Source organism: Drosophila albomicans, chromosome 3, assembly GCF_009650485.2.
Source record: "Drosophila albomicans strain 15112-1751.03 chromosome 3, ASM965048v2, whole genome shotgun sequence".
Taxonomy (NCBI): domain Eukaryota; kingdom Metazoa; phylum Arthropoda; class Insecta; order Diptera; family Drosophilidae; genus Drosophila; species Drosophila albomicans.
Window position 1 is genome coordinate 27,940,447 of NC_047629.2, and position 17,160 is coordinate 27,957,606.

The following is a 17,160-nucleotide window of genomic DNA, read 5'->3' on the forward strand; positions in this document are numbered from 1 at the left end:
GACGTCAATGTGGCTGCTGCGGCTGCCACTTGAAGCGGGCCGAACGAACGGAGTTTGACTTTTAATGTGTATATTTTTGGTAGGCATTAAGTATTTATTGCAGACAATGTCCACATGTATCACTCACTGGCCCAGCTGCTGTCCCAGTAGCAGTAGCAATCGCAGTCCAAGTCCAAGTCCCAGTTGCAGCCGCAGTAGCAGTCCATCTACAAAACTTAAAACAAGATGTCAAAATGAGGCCACTTAGGCGCGACTTTTGAAAATCAACTCACGAGGCGGCAAAAAAAAAACCGCACACACACACACACAGACGCTGCTGAAAACTGATGCGACAATGATGATGATAATGATGACGATCACAATGACGATGTTGACAACAAGAAGAAAGAGCAGCAACAAAAAAAAACAAAAAACAAGTTGCAGACCGCTTGCTGTGCAGACCACAGAGTAGAGTCGCGTCGCGTCTCGTCCCGTCCAGTGGTTAACTCTTTAAGGTGTTGCCAAGACAAACAAGTTGCAGCAACTGCAAAGAAAGGAGGAAGAAGAGACCGAGGAGATGGCCCACTTCATGGCTACATTTCAATTACTTTGTGGGGCAGCCATTTAAATGAAAATGCCACACATTGCCCAGGCACAAGCCACACAGTCGACGCACAGCAGGTAGCTTCGTCCTTTGCCACCCTGTACTCTCAGCTCATACATATGTGTTTGTGTATGTGTGTGCTTGCGATGAAAGCAAGTAATCATAATCTTAAGGTAATAACAGGCACATTACATGTCACATTAATAAGCGGCGGGGCCAGGGCCAAAAGCGTTTAAATTAATATCATAATTCATATTGCAATAACTTAGCATGTTAGCAACGCACTCACACACACATGCGAAACTTGCTGTTTTCGTCCTTGCTTATTAATTTTATGTGACTTTCTTTTTCGCTCACTGAGGTATTTTATTTTTGGCAAGGGTGCTCTTGCGCTGCGTCCTGCGGTTTCCCTTTCGCGCGTGTGCTTGCGAAAAAAGCAAAACACTAAAGGCAACTTTGGAAACACATAATGAGAGTGCGTCGTCATAGGCAAACATAACATATTTACATGCAAGTCCTTTAAGCTTGATAAATGAGTGGGCCAGTAGAGTCTAACTTCAGACCTCTGGAATACAGCAAAATTGCTGTGGCTACCTAGCCAAACCAGGTCATGCGGCGTATACTTAATATTTGTGCTGTCGATGTTGCAACAGTGCAAAAAAAGTTAGCCTTGCGATTGCTACAAAATATTTTTGGTAACTAAGAGAAGCATTGCAACTTGTGTAAGCGATGTAGATTAAAAATGTTTAGAAATTGAAATATAAGAGAAATGTGGTTATTGATAAAATATCGAAATATTGTTTATTTTTTAATCTTGAATTGCAATATTATGTAGTTTTTTTCTTTTTTTTATGTATTTACTACTATTTACAAAACTTATTTTTGAAAAATGAAAATAAAAATATTTGTTATCAAATAAACATATTCTTTAAATTGATTTTCATTAGCATGCGGAACTTGCAAGATATTAAACAAGGATTGATCAATCTATCTATAGCATTTATTTTCATTGGGAATTATTTTAATATTTGTTTTTATTGGTTTGCAAATTTCTGCTGAATATTGAAATGTTGGAATATAATATTATCAGGTAAATTCTGAAAATAAATAAATTGTTACCGTTTATTTTTTTTTTAGTAATATATTAATATTATAATATATAATATTATAATAATTTTAAAGGTAAATCAAGCGTAGTTATGCGTATATAAGTATATAAGACACTTCAAGGCTTGTAATGCGCACATATTCATATTTATTATACACATGTATTTGCCATGTTAAGTCGCAGTCGAAAGCTAAATTATTTGATAGCCATCGCGTAATAAGCCTGAATTGGACAACACATAACTAACTTGATGTCAGTCTGTGAATACCAAAATGCAATATAATGGCGATACACTCGATACACAGTGTATTGATCGAAGGCAGCAGCATCAGCAGCAGTAGTAGCAATAACCACTAACTGCTACTCCAGCTTCAGCTTCAGCTCCATCTCCATCTCCGACTGCAACTTCAGTTACAACTTCAAGTATTGAGTGACTTGCCGCATCGAGTCGAGTCGAGATTTTCTTGTGTGCATTTCATTTTCATTGACAGCCTCTGTACAAATGTCAAAAACAATTTAAAATGCCATTTTTACATGACGATTTATTTGTTGACATGTTTACAGGCTCATTCTCCCAGTCACCAGCAAACAGTCTCCAGTCAGTCCAAGCCAAAGATTTTACATGCGACTGGAGTGGAGAGACTAGAGAGTGCAAAGAGTAGAGAGTGGAGAGTGGAGACTCGAGGCCGTTGACAATCGCTAGCGAATCCAAAAACCAAGTTGACGGCAGCTGAAGATGGACGCAGACAGATTGTGTGTTTTGCATGTTCAACTACAACTACAACTACAACTACAACTACAACTACAAATGTAACAACAACATTGTGTTGTACGTAGTATTCACACAAGTTAACACCAAAACACAACATAGCGAAAAAGCAAACGTATCCGAGCAGCTGCCCCATTCAGCATTGACCACGGTAGCTTCTTTTAAAACTCAATTTGCGCTAATAAATCGCCGAAAAAGCATTTTGACAGCTTATGATGCGCAATGGCGCGCGCATAAATCTTGCAGGTTTTTTTCTTCTACCTTCCCATTGAATTTCCAACGAAAATCGCGCGCTCGCGGCTTTAGCGACAAACGACAAAGTGAATCCCGATGCCAGCAACTGACCAGCAGCAGCAACAACATCAACATCAACAACAGCATCAATACCAAAAGCAATAACAGCAACATCGACAGCAACTCTGTCAGTGTGTGGGTAAAGGCTATAGGTTGGCTCTTCTGGTTGGCATTCGTCATTATTTGTTCATTTTTAGCATTTAACATTCCGCCAAAGTGCTGGAAAGCTGCCGCACAAACAACAACAACAGAAAGCTCGAGCACTCGTCTCAGTGGCTTGATTGAAGGGGAGTTAAAGAAGACAGCGGCTACCGCTTGGTTTGGTCAGCCTCAAACTGTGGGCATAAAACGATCAATCCGACAAGATTTGATCAATCGAACTGATCAAAGGGTAGAGATTAGGAATGAGTAAACTTTGTTATAAATACATTCGACTGTTTCAAATTTTTTAGGTATGTCTATAGAAAGAAATGATAAGAAACATATTCAGGCCAAACATATAGCTCATATCTTGTATAACGTCATTCAGTTTTAGAATTTTGTATTCTGAATACTCTTAAAACTACCTTAAAAACAACCTTTTGATGTTCTATAATATAATCCTTCGGTATTTTTGGTTGTCATTCAATTTTAAAATAATTTAGAAAATAGCTTATATTTTTTTTTAAACTTAGCCTTTGGATAGTAGTTTATTATTGTAGATTGCTGATAAATACTGTAAAACTTAAATAAAGAAACGATAACAAAAATGTGCTTAGCAAGAAATGATGAAAATATGGTTATTTTTATTTAAGAATAGTAGTAGGAAAATCAATATCAAAAAGTATATTGGTATAAAAATAAGTTTCCAAATGTTTGTAATAAAATATACATTCCTATGGGACTATATGAATATATTAATAATCTGTCATTTGGAACTTTTTGGTATGATACATAAATTTAGTTTATTAATAAATCACAGCTCCATTGAGAGGTTACTAGGTAGATTGGAAAATGTAATATACAAAATTAATTAGATGATTCATTCAATTTGCTCAAATTTACACATAGTATTACCAAGTTATACCCTGACAAAAAAAATGACAATTCGCAATTTAAATTTGAACTTTGTCACCCATTGTGCACACACATTCAGACTGAGAGCTGAGTTCGATTTGAGTTTCGACAGGTTCTGTGCGCATCGTAACGCTTGTATTGTATTCAATTTTTGTCAACAACTTGGCAAGTTTGTGACTTGGACCTGGACCGTTGTCGTCGCAGTGTCTGCCGCAAATTTTCCAGTTCTTATATGGCTGGAGTATGCTTGAGAGTGGGGAGACTATTGGCTAAACGTGCGCCTGCCCAGAAAGGTCCCCTAGGCTAATTAATTCCCCATGGGCAACACTTTTTCGGGGCCATAACTTGAGCACACAAATTTGCATAGCATTTGTATGGAAAGTACTCAAAAGCTGTGCTGCTCCAAACATGAATTCAGTAGGAGTTCTCTTCATATATTCGTATTTTTTTCCTCGCAAATTTCTCAGGAAATATCTGTAAAGTATGAATGCGAGAGTATCTCTCTCTCTCTCTTTTATAAGTTACGAGTACAACACACAAACACAGGTGTTCGTTCGATAATCATTTCTCAAGACTACAACAAGATTTTATATTTTTTTTTACTCTCTGTTGCTTTCGACAATGACAATGCCACATACAGTAGCCTTAGTGTCTACGTTGTTGCTGCTCCAGTTTTAGCTGCTGCTGCTGTTGCTGCTGAGATGCTGTTGGCCTGGCCAAAGCGAAATCCAAGAATTCCAACTGTGCGCTCAATTGTTGGAGCGACCCGAAAGCTCAGAGATTCTTTATAAGCGCGCACAAAGTCAAAGACAATCAAAATATTTGCATATTACCAATTTTATATGCAAATACCCCGTGTCAGTCGTGAGTTGCCGTCGACGTCGCTTTGGCTAGGACACTATGTTGGACTCGAAGTCAGAGTTGAAGTCAGGCGAAACAGACTTGGACTTGGCTGGGACTGTTTTTGGGGCCGCTTTGGCGGCTTTGGCGGTAGCATGCAGCCAATGTAAGGAAGTTTACATTCTTACTTTACACAACAAGCGGCAACAAAAAGAAGCCAGCCAGCCAGACAAAGCGACAGCCCCAATCGCATGGATATGCGACACGAGTACTCGTACTTTTATACTCGTATTCATACTCTTAGTCGTACTCGTGCTACTCGCACTGCCGCCAAGTGGTGTGACAATCGCACGTGAAAGTGCATTGGACCTTGCGCCCAAGTAAGGAGTCAACAAAAGTCGAAAAGTCGACGAGGGGAAACTGTGAAGGAGGCATTGAATTCAAAGTGCTGCAGCACATGGAATGGAGGAAACGGAGTGGTTTTGGCTCATTTGGGATCTATGGCTGTGAAGTGTACACAAACCATATGGACGATTAAGGTTTCCACTCACAGTCTTCTGCCACAGATCAGTGACAATGTCTGCCATATCAATAACATTTTGGTAATTGCAGCACAAGGTTAAGAAAACATAGCAAGAGGGCAAGGGTTGAGCTGCCTTTATCTTAATTTAGAATGAGAGTGAAATCAACTACTGTGAAATTATACGGACACCTTTACTTATGGCAAATAACTTAGAGTTGTCCTCTTCTCCATTTCTCCATTCAACTAAGTGAAGAGAGTTTATCCCCAATTAAATCATTTAAGAATATGTGTAATTGTCAGGCGGAATTTGTCGCGAGCAACACAATTTATAGTAAAAAAAACATAAAATGATAAACGATTAAGTATATAATATCGTTCATTAAAACAGAAAAATACATCAAAATCATTCTTAGTTCTAAAATAAAAAGTTCTTTTGGTATATGTTTTTTTCAGTTTAGATAATTTTGCACGCGACATTTTCACCAAAGAATCACCCATATTATATTAAAAACATTTATATTTAAAACAAAATGTAATTAAATTTTAGTTTCATACATTCTCCATGTTTTTAAACTTTAATTTTGCTAATAAAAATAGATTATTTATCTCTAAAATTGGAAAAATTAAAATTATAAAAATTGCTAATATAAATTTATATTTTAATATTTGATAGCAATTTACATACTCTTTTTATCTCTCTCTTATATAATTAACATAATATTGTTAAAAATAACTAACTAAATATATAATGCTCTTATTCGGAAAGAAAATTAACAGCTTACTTTTAAATCTGCTCTTGAAAATTTAAAATAACTGGTATACTCTATAGCTTAACGCAAATAAATACACTCTATTCTTATACGACTTTAACAAATTTATTTTCTTTAGTTATCTTGAGGTTGCCTTCTAAATTCATTACATAATACAACATTTTTTCATTTACCTCACAATTAAAGAATCCGAATTACAAATTCTTATATGTAAGACATATGTTAAAAGAGCTCTCAGATCGCTTTGAGTTTCATTTTTCCTACATTATTTTGTAGTCGCAGCTATTTTTTGTCGATTTTTATTTACCAATCGCATTACAATTTTCCATTTGCCTTTTTCGCTTGCAGATTTTTTAATAAATTGCAAACAACATAAATCAGACTATGAATCGACCCAAAAGCGTCAACGGCTTGCCGCCATTACGAGTATTTTTTCCATCTTTATTTTTATTGTGCATTGTTATTGCAATTGTTGTTATTGTTGTTGGTATTGAGCTTTCTGTTCAGCCATCAATCCATTTAATAAACACCATTTTTGGTTTTGCCAACCATTTTTTAAGCCATTTTTAATGCATTGGTCGGTCAAGTGAGCCAAGTGGACATTGGACACGGGACGATGGACAAGCAATTAAGAAGCGAATCGAACAAATCGAACAGCTGGCTCCGGACTCAATGGAAGAGGATGGTGGAGGAGGGGGACTCCGGGTCTGTCAGCTCAACCAGCTTAATGCGATTTATACGAACTGAACGAACGCCTGTTTCTCTTAATTGGTCGGCTGGCCGCAGTCAAGAAAATAAAGTTGCTTGTTTAACATGGTAAGCGGAGTACTTTCTGCCATGTTGCCAAGTGTTGGGTTGGGGGGAGGTGTGTGCTTGATTTAATGCCATTTTCATAGACAAGCCAAACAGCGGGACAAAAATGGCAAATGATTAATTAAAAATCTTTTTGGCTGCTGCGCCAAGCGACTGTTTGCTTAAATTTTTAACATAAATTGCACGTTTTTTAAATTTCAAACGCATTATTTCGAGTTCGTTAGCTTCACGCATACGAAATGTGCCTGGGCCACCTCCTAACTATCCATCTATCTCATCTCAGTTGTCAGCGACACCATCGTTGTCTCTCTCACTCTCCCTGTCTGGCTGTGTGTTAGCCGCAATGCAAATAGAATCGAAAAAAAAAGGAATTTATATATATATAGACAGTCTGGTATATCAGTGGCAATTCGCTCCCGCACAAATTTTATGCAGATAAATATCCACGAATCTGACGATGATGATGCAAATCCGCAAAGTGCTTTGTTGACTTACTTAATTTGCAAGTGGCCAGCTAAAGAAGGGAGATAGAGATAGAGATAGCAGAGAGGGAAAGAGAAAGAGTATGAGTGGCGATTCCACAGCTCGTCTGGCTGCACAATTTTTAATTTCCGCCAAATAATTCGACAGCTTCTCGTTGAGCAAATTAACAAAAATATTTGAAGAAAAAAAATAAGGGCCAAAAAAAAGGAAGAACTTCAAAAGATTCTTATCCAGAAACTGGCCACTTAATCAGCATAAAAAACGTCTTAGAGCAGTCAAATTTAATTAAATAATGTTGAACATTTGAGGCCACTTGCACAATTAGCTGGCAGCCTAAATGAGCAGCTAAGCGGCAAAGTGGCAACACCTGTGGGACACAAACAGAGGCGTCTCCCAAACAAGGTCAAGGGAGAAAGCCAACCGATAGAGCATCTATCCCCTTCCTTTCGCCAACTGCGCCCCCCCTTTCCCAAGTCGAAGTGCGCATCAAACTTCAAAAAGAAATCAAATTAAATGTGTAAAGTAGCAGAGATAAAAAAACGGTAAAAAATGTGGAAAAAAGTCGTGAAAAGATACTTGTAAATACCAGGGAAAAAAAGGTCAAAGCGCGTTAAATTTAAGGGATTTTTATGCTTTTCTGGTTTTGCTTTTCGTCTGGCAGGAGGGTTGGAGTTGGTGTTGAAAATTGACACTTGAAATTTAGCTGATGAGGTTGCTGTTGATGAGATAAGGCGGGGGGCAGTTGTTGAGCTGCAATCAGACAAAGCTGTGACGCAAATGCAACTTGGCTGCGGCATCCGGAACATAACTGGAGTAACATGTCTTTACCACCCTCCTCGATGCTAATGACATTATAACAATAACGGGCAACATCATTGCAACAATGTGACGACGACAACGTCGACGACAAGCAGGACACACAGGACACGAACGCAGCACTCTGACATGTCGCTAATGTTGCTCCCCGGATTGGACTGCTGAACGTTGATTGCAGCTGCGATGCGCTTTTAAATGCCTTCATGCCTCATAAACGGACAGACAATCACTTTTCGAGGGAGCAATCAGACGATGCTGTTAACTAGGCGCAGCACATGCAATGAGCATAATGAACATCAAGTCTAAGCGGAATATATGGAGACAGTTTTCAAGCCATGTTGAAGTTAGCTTTGGGTGTAAAGGTGAAAGAAAGAGATGAGGGAAATGAAGAAGTATTTGTTTAAACTTAACTCTTAAATTTTGGAATAGTTCGACAGTAAAATGTTAATATAATTATTATATTTTTAAGTAATAAACAAAATATTCTAGAAGCCAACTAGCAAGACCCTTTTTGTTATAATGCGAGAAGACAAGAAAATACGTACTTTTGAGAATCTCTAAAAAAGTAAAGTAATCAATGTATAGTTTAAAGAAAGAAATAAAGAATTTAATGAATAATAGCATAAATTATATTCTTAGCGATTAGTGTTAAGAAACAAGTAAATAAATAAAAGATAAGATCAACGCAAAGAATATTTTTTATATTATTTTTTAAGTTTATAGGCTTACATCACATTTTGTAAAATAAAAAATATAATCATCCTTTTTATCATGCTAAAAATAACAAACAACATTGTGTACATTAACATTCGGAAAGAACTTTATATACTTACCTTTAAATATCCACCATTTAAACTAAATTAAATTTAAAAAAGTTTTCTTATATTGTATTAAACTTCGGATTTTATAAAGCAAACAAATTAGAATATGTCCTTAGAAATACAATACAATTATGTCAGTCATACAGTTGCTTTGAATACGAGAATAAGTTTCAGATTTTACTAATACAAATCTGAACTTATACTTTGTATTCTACGCATTAACAACATTATATAGCTACTCTATCAAAAGTTTACGTTCATAATATTATATAATATATTCATGGAACTGCTTTGTTCTATTTCTTTATTGTATTGCCAAATATTTTGTGTAAATATTTTGAGAGGTGCTCACCTATTTTGCTTTCTTGGAATTCGGGTTCTTTATTAAACATTAGCTGGAAATGCAAACCATATGGCAAACTATTAGCTAAGTCAAAGTGCGAGCAAAGTGAAGACTGTCTATAAACACAGATCTATGCATAAGTATTCAGTTGCTGTGGCACAATGAAATGGAAAAAAGAGCAAAAAAGCACAGTCAGCAGCAAGCAGCAGGGGAAATAAAAAGCCAAATCATATTTCACTAATTTCAAACAATATTTTCTCCCCTTTCCGCCCATCGTCTATAAAAAGTCATACAAAGGCGCGGACGTGTGGCCAACCACATTTGGCTCTCACTGTGTGCGATCGAGTGCACTCATAAACAACAACAACAGCAACAACAATAATAACAAGCATACAAATCGGAAATCAATTTCAGCATTGAAAAGTATAACTCACAAAACAAAACACACACAACAACAACATCAACCACACACAGACATGCACACACACTCGCATACACACTCGGAGTGTAAACTAAACTGAATGCGAGGACTGTTGCCATATGGTGCCACCTTTTGACTGGGCGGAAAAGCGCACAAAGCAACAGAGGGCGAGGGCGAGGGTGAGGAAGAGTGGCAGCGATAGCAAGGGCTGCGCTGTGGTTGAGGTCGAGGTCTGGTCGCGCGTGGGTGTCAGACGGGGTCCAAAAGATTAGTGAAGTTATATATGGGAATGTCTTAACCCCATCTAAACAAACAAATTGGCCGATGGCAGGCGAAACGCGACGGCTGCGTATGAAAAATATTCCAGCTATTTAAACGTGCAAACGTCTGGATGGAGAGAAACAATAAAACGACAATTTAATTTCATGTCTGCAGCCAAACGGTATTTGGGATCAGCCCAAAGCATGTTGTACATAGGAAGGAAGGCAATGCCAATGTCTCTGTCTCTGTCGATTAGCGTAAATTTAATTTTCTGTGACACACATTAAGCTGTTACTCTCCTCAACTCTTTCTAATTGCGCTCATTATTATTGGTGTAATACTTACTACATTCAGTCAGAGCAACATTCCCCGCTCGACTTTACGAGCATATTTCTCCCCCTTTTTTTGGGGGCGGTCTGCCCTTGGTTTTTATAGTCGTTTTGTTTGAGGAGTCGCTCTGTAAATTGGCGCACAACATAAAATTGTTTGTTAGATTTGTGTTGTTCTTGTTTTTTGCTGCCGTTTGGACTTTAACGCTTGGCGCCACATAAAATCAATTTGGCGTGAAAATGCCTCAAAGGGCCAAACATCATAAATTTTGACGGCCAGAACACAAAATTTACATATACAATTTGCAATGCGAAGGTAAATGGTTAGGTTTTGTCTTAGTTACCGTTTGCAATTGCAGGTGAAAAATATAGAAGTACTCAAGTAAAGTTACAGCTTCAGAACTGTTTAGTTTAATAATAGTTACTGTTAGAATATATATTTTTATTAAACTAGTTATTCCTCAAACTTAATTAATATACTATTTTAGCAACTGTGAGATGGTATTACTTAAAAAAATACATCAAAATGATATACCTAAAGAATCCTAAAATATACTTAAGGGTATATTTGGTATATCGATATACTATTACATTCGAAATATATCAAAATAATATACCCAAAGAATACTAAAATATACTTAAGGGTATATTTGGTATATCGATATACTATTACATTCGAAATATATCAAAATAATATACCTAAAGAAAGCTAAAATATACTTAAGGGTATATTTGGTATATCGATATACTATTACATTCGAAATATATTTTGTCCGATATACGCCTTTTATTCTAAATGTGATAAAGATTTTGAGTAGAAATGTATGTGTAATAAATTTGAAGCAGATAAATATATATTCTCCATATTTTGCAAATATCTAAAACTAATATTTTAATCAAATGGTTTCTTCAACAAATTGTGTTATCCCCATGATAAATCCTTCGTGTGCTCAGTCCCCAATTCCCAATGAATTCTTCAGCTACTTAGCAACCGCTGTTCTGCTGTTCGTTGAACTTTTGACCACCAATTAATCAAGGCAAATTTCAACAAAATTCATTTGTGCAACATATGGCAACAACAACAACAGTCGTAACAGAGCAGACGACTTTTTGTATGGTTTGCTGACTGAGTGTTAAGCTCCCACACCAAACGAATGCAAATGAATAATTCACTTTTAATTAGGTTTTTACACATTTCGAAATGTGTTTGGAACGAAAAGTTTGATTGTTCACAATCCAGTTTGCAGCGGAGTCGGTTGAGTTTGGTGGAGTTGTGGTCATTATAAATAATTTTGTATAATTAGAGACAGTTGCTGTTAGTCACAGTTTGACATACGAGCTGCCATTTCCCCACTCCATCTCCTTAGTTCCAACCCGCATGGAGCATTTTCCCTTCTATATGTTAAGAGAGAAGGAAGGTCGCTTATCTTGTGTTGACTTCTGCTGCAAATCCTTTCTGCTGGGCTTAACTTTTGAGCCAGGTCCTGTGGCCAGAAACAAAAGGCTCTTAACTATCTTCTGCTAAATTAGCAACGGAGGCTCATAAATTTGGCAATGACAACATCGCATTGTTTGCGGTGCCTGGAGGTCACAGTCTGGCCACAACTATTGGCAAGTTATTTTAATGCACTAAGCCAATTAGTGGGCTGCCATCCTTGGTTCATTTGTGGTCTGCTTTACGCCTTACAACAACTTTAACCACCGATGTCATCAGGCACACGTGCGTCCAAAGTGACAACGACTTTGAGAAAAATCCAAAGAAAAAACTGTTCATCAAGCCCAACTAACACTAAACGTGTCAAAACTTTTATAATATAGTCGCTCATATATCTGCCGAACGCGTTCACATAAATCCCAGCCAAGTTAGTAGCCCGAAAACATACGCTGCAAAACAAAAGGGCTTCTCTCTGAGTCTTTTGCTCTCTCTTTGTCATAGGCAAAGTTTAAATTACTGAGCAGGCTGTGACAACGGCAGCCACAAACCCATCGAAAGGGAAACATGTGTGATGAATCTTCTTGCAGCCAATGACACGAGTTGGGGACACGCAGACAGAATTACTTATGATGATGCATTGCCACGACTAGAGATGGACAGACCACAAGCTGAAGAGATGAACAACCACCTAAACATAGTGTTTCAGTTAGCTGAAGATCTGCAAGAAGTTCTTAATTTGCTTGATAGCTTTCTTTGAGATAAGGTTAAAGTTAAGTTGCCATGAAGGTAACAAGAAAGTATAGAATTATTTTTTTGATTTTGATATTTAGTCAAAATCAATAATCCTGATCCTTGAATATTTATCTAAATTAATTTGTCATGATGGTAACAATAAAGTATGTAAGTAAAAGTCATAAAAAACGCTGATCCAACATTAAATTTAGAATTGTACTACAACTTGTATTCCAGATTATGAGATTGTATTGTTTTAGCATATTACCAACGGTTAAGTAGAGAGTTTTTCCCCAAATAAATGCCAGTTTATTATAGAATAAATTTGACTACATAGAACTTTCAAATGTTTCCAGGCGTTTTGTGTTCCTAAATTTATTTAACAACTATATTATTTCCATAGTTAACTGTATACTAAAATACTATACTTGCTATCCCAATCCAACTTCCAGCTAGTCACGCTATCATCTCTATGCTGGCAACAACAACCCGCTGTTGACTAATATTACTTTAATGGGCTTTGTCGCTGTTGTTGTCAACGTTGAACGAGCCCCAAAAAGTATGCAACACAATAAGTCGCCAGGACTTCGGTCGGTCATTGTCGCTGAGTGACCACAACAAATTGAGCTTATCATTGACGGATTAACACTAAACACACACACACAAGTGGCGAGGGAAGCAGAGTCGTCCACTTGCTTTGTCGTGCCGGGATGACACATAAATCTGCACGTAGCACTTGGAAGCGATGAGCGAGGTTGACTCCGAGTGTGAAGCAAAAATTAGCGGCGCCTGCAAAAGCATATTGATGAAGCGTTAAGACCACAGCTGACCCAAGCTTGTTGGGTCTGCACTTCGAACTGGAATTGGAACTAAGCTGGAGATGGAGTTGGGCGCTGGACTTTTGGGTTAGGCTAGATCCAGATGGGAGGAGGAAGAGAGAGAGAGATGGGAGAGAGTAAGCGTTTGTAAGTGGAAAATCAATGCCGACATCAGCGGCGGGCAACATGACAAGTTGAGCCCTTTAAGCCGCAAGTTATGCCAGCCACGCACACACAACATCACACACAACACAGCACACACACACACACACCGTTTGACGACGGGTGAAGTCCGGGGGTGCTGCTACACAGTATGGGGGTTGACTTTTTGCTGCTGATGTTGTTACGGATGTTTTTACTGTTGTTGTTGCTTGCGTTTTTCTGTCACTTTGTGCAAATGTGTCCTTGCAAATCCTGTTAAAATTGCATTTGGAACATGTCAACATTGCGCTGGCAACCGAAAAAACCACAATACCCCCTCCACGCTCTCCCTTTTCTGGCTTCTGTCCTTCAATTTTCACACCATGTTAACGCTCTGCTTTTTTCCACTTTTTACTACGATTTTTATGATACGATTTTGCTTTGTTCCATGCAATTTTCGTACATTTATTTCGCTTGTAATTCATTTCCATTCATATTTACATGAATCCATCGCCGAATTTCTCTTTTCGTTCATTTTCTCTACTGCACATTTGTCTGGGATTTGTGTGGGATTCGCTTTTTGGTTTTATTCCGTTTTTTCTCGATTTTTTTTTTTTTGTTTTTGTGGGTGGTGTTTGGTTTTTTATGCGAGTCGCAGATGTTTGAGTATGGGTTTCTGGTCGGCATTGGCTTTGACAGTTTTCGCTTTGCACTTGCAATGCGGTTTCAATTAATTCGAAGGCGTGGCTGTCGGGGATTTGCGAGATGAAAACCAGTGCACCGAATCAGTGAGCAGGTGCAGACATTGGACTGGGAACACGACGAGAAGACTATGAAAGGGATTGCTAGCTTAGAGGAATATTTTATGGAGAGACGAGCAGTAATACCAATACAAAGAATTTTTGATTGGAATTATTCCAAACTTTGAAAGCTAGATTATCTACAATTAATTGCCAAAAAAAAAAACAGTTATTAACTTTGCAAAAATATATTGGGTTGTAGAAATTGTTCCCTATTCAAATATTCAACTTTATATTGGAATCTAGATGATTTTCCCCCGCTACCCGTAGGGTAGATGTGTATTATAGCTTTTTGCCGACAGAAATGTAGGCAGAAGAAGGCATCTCTGAACACATAAAGTATATTTATTCTTGATGAATGTTAACTGCAGAGGCAATATAGATATGTCCGTCTGTTCTATAAGAGATAAGAGATAGAGTCAAATACACATTTCGGTATATTCCAGTACTTTTGGTATATCAATTTGATATATAAATGATAATAACGGTTGTATCGCAGTTAAACTCACTTGTCTCTAGCTTTTTTACGAGTTTACTCAAGTATTGGGCTTTATATTGACATCTATAAGTTAAAAATAAATAAGATAAACGCAAAAGTCATATCTTTAACTAAAATTTAATTACCTATTGAACATTTTAAAAAATCTTTAAAGTGTCTTAATAAGATACATTTTCTTGTTATTAACAAAGCTAATGTTTAATTACTATTTATAAATATATATATTTATTTTTATCTTGGCAATGGAAATTACCACCAATAGCCCAATCTAGTCTTTCGAATTGTTACACTTATATACAAATTAAAAAGACTATAGAGTTTTCACTATATAATATTCACCTAAGATCAAACGAATATCAAAGCTAAAATTTGACACATTAAAATTATTAACCGCTTAAATTTATGTACCAAGCAAAAAATTGGTCTGTTCATTAAGATTTCGAAATTATTCAGAGTATAAGTAATATGTGGAAATTATTAAAAATATCTACTCATCAGATAAGACTGCGGCCCCAAACCGAAAATGAAATAGAATTCAAGCAATTAATAAGTAATTTTCAGCAAGTCATTGTCAGCAATATATAGTAGACACACACATTATATAGGGAAAGCTCAACTAAATTATAGAAAATTGTTTGCCAAAAATATTAAAGAAGTGTGCGAGGAAAGAGAGTGAAGAGCGTAGAGGAGAACGGAGGAGGAGCAGCAGCTGCTTTCTTGGCCACTACATAAATTAGCTGTCAGGCCAAAATGGCACTCGGTTTATGGCCGAGGTGTACATATATATATGTTATGGTAGGTACATACATAGAAGTGAGCACACGGCCACACCCACGCCCCCTACTTCCCCTCCTACTTACTCATAACGCACAACGAGCTCAACGAACATCCAGCCAAGTGCTGGCCATAAAAAACAAAGACAAGTATTTAATTTTGTAGCGAGAAGCTGACAAACTGAGAAATACAAGCAAAAAGCATCGCTGAGAAATCCGTAGAGAGGAGAAAGAGAGGGAGGGAACTGTAGAAGCAACGACAGCAGCGAACAGCACATAAATAAAATGAAAAATCTACTGCCAGCCAAATGCAGTTGAGTCGAAAAAAGCGGGCAGCTGCTCTACTCTTGGCAGTAGGTAGTACATGGCACATAGTACAGTAGAGTTGAGTAGAGTAGAGTCTTGGGCACTTGGTTACCTCGCTGCCAGCAGCGTCTAGTGGAGTCCTCCCCTATGTACTAGCTCATATAGTACAACTGCGACTGCGACAGCGACTGCGAGCATTAGGCACATAATGTAGGCTACGATGTGCGGCGCATGCGCCACAACAAAGCAACAAAACAACAAAGCTGCTGCTGCTCCCTAGCTAGCTGGCTGTCTCGCTCTAACGTTTGTTGGTGTCGTCTCCAGCCATCTCTGTCGGCAGCTGGGTCTCGGGTAATAAACCAAGCGATGCCTGCAAATTATAAAGTGTAACTCTGTGCAGGAATTCTTGAAATGTAAATATAATGAGCAAAAAATTAGCCAAGACTACGCGCGGCACATCTCTTGCAGGCCAACATCCAAACATGGTCAAAGCTAAATTTACTAGGCACCAATTAAAGACATGGCCAAAGCCCACAGAGAGGGCAACTTAGCTTGACAGCCACTTCTTCTTCGGGAGCTTCGAGCTTCGAGCTCTGTGCTTGAGCTGTGCTTTGCGCACCCATAAAACATGTCAAAAGACTTTTTGTACCCACTAATTTTTTTCTTTTTTTTTGCTCGCCATTTTCTCAGGCGTTGACTTTTTTTCACTCTTGATTATTTTTTGTGTTATCTTCACTGCGACTAAATTGCAGGCAAATATTTTATTTAGTTAGTACAAAATCACAACGACTCAAAATCACAAGCAACATTTTTCGCCTCCTTTCCTTGCTTTTGTGGTTTTTTGTTATTGTTAGTTTGCCTCTTTGGGCAGTTAAAGTTCTCCACTTGTTATTGCTGCTGTTGCTTGTTGTTGTTGTTTTTTTTTCAGTAACTGTTTGTTGTCAGGTTCATATGTACACATGTTGTAATTGTGTAATTGTAGTTGTTGCCTTCATAATAATATGCTGTCCCACAACTATTTCGGTTTACTGTCAGTCCACTGTTCACAGTGGGCAATAGTCACAATTTGTTTTTTCTCATATTTAATAAATTTTAAATCTTATTTTAATTAAATTACTTTTCCAATACAGCTAATAAAACTTAGTTTTAGTAAGAGAGTTAAGATTCCAAATATTCGTATTTTAAATAAATACAGTAACATTATAAAAGAAACTTCCAAATTATGATTCTTTGAAATTCAAATTATCTAAAAATTAGAATGTTCGTCATCAATGCATCTTTCTTTATTTATATTAGTGAATAAAGTAAAAGATAGTACTGGGGTATTCAGGTTCGAATTTATATTTATTTTATAAAATAAAGTATAATATAAGAACTTAGAATTAACAAACAAACAAATCGACATTTTATATTTATATTAATATGT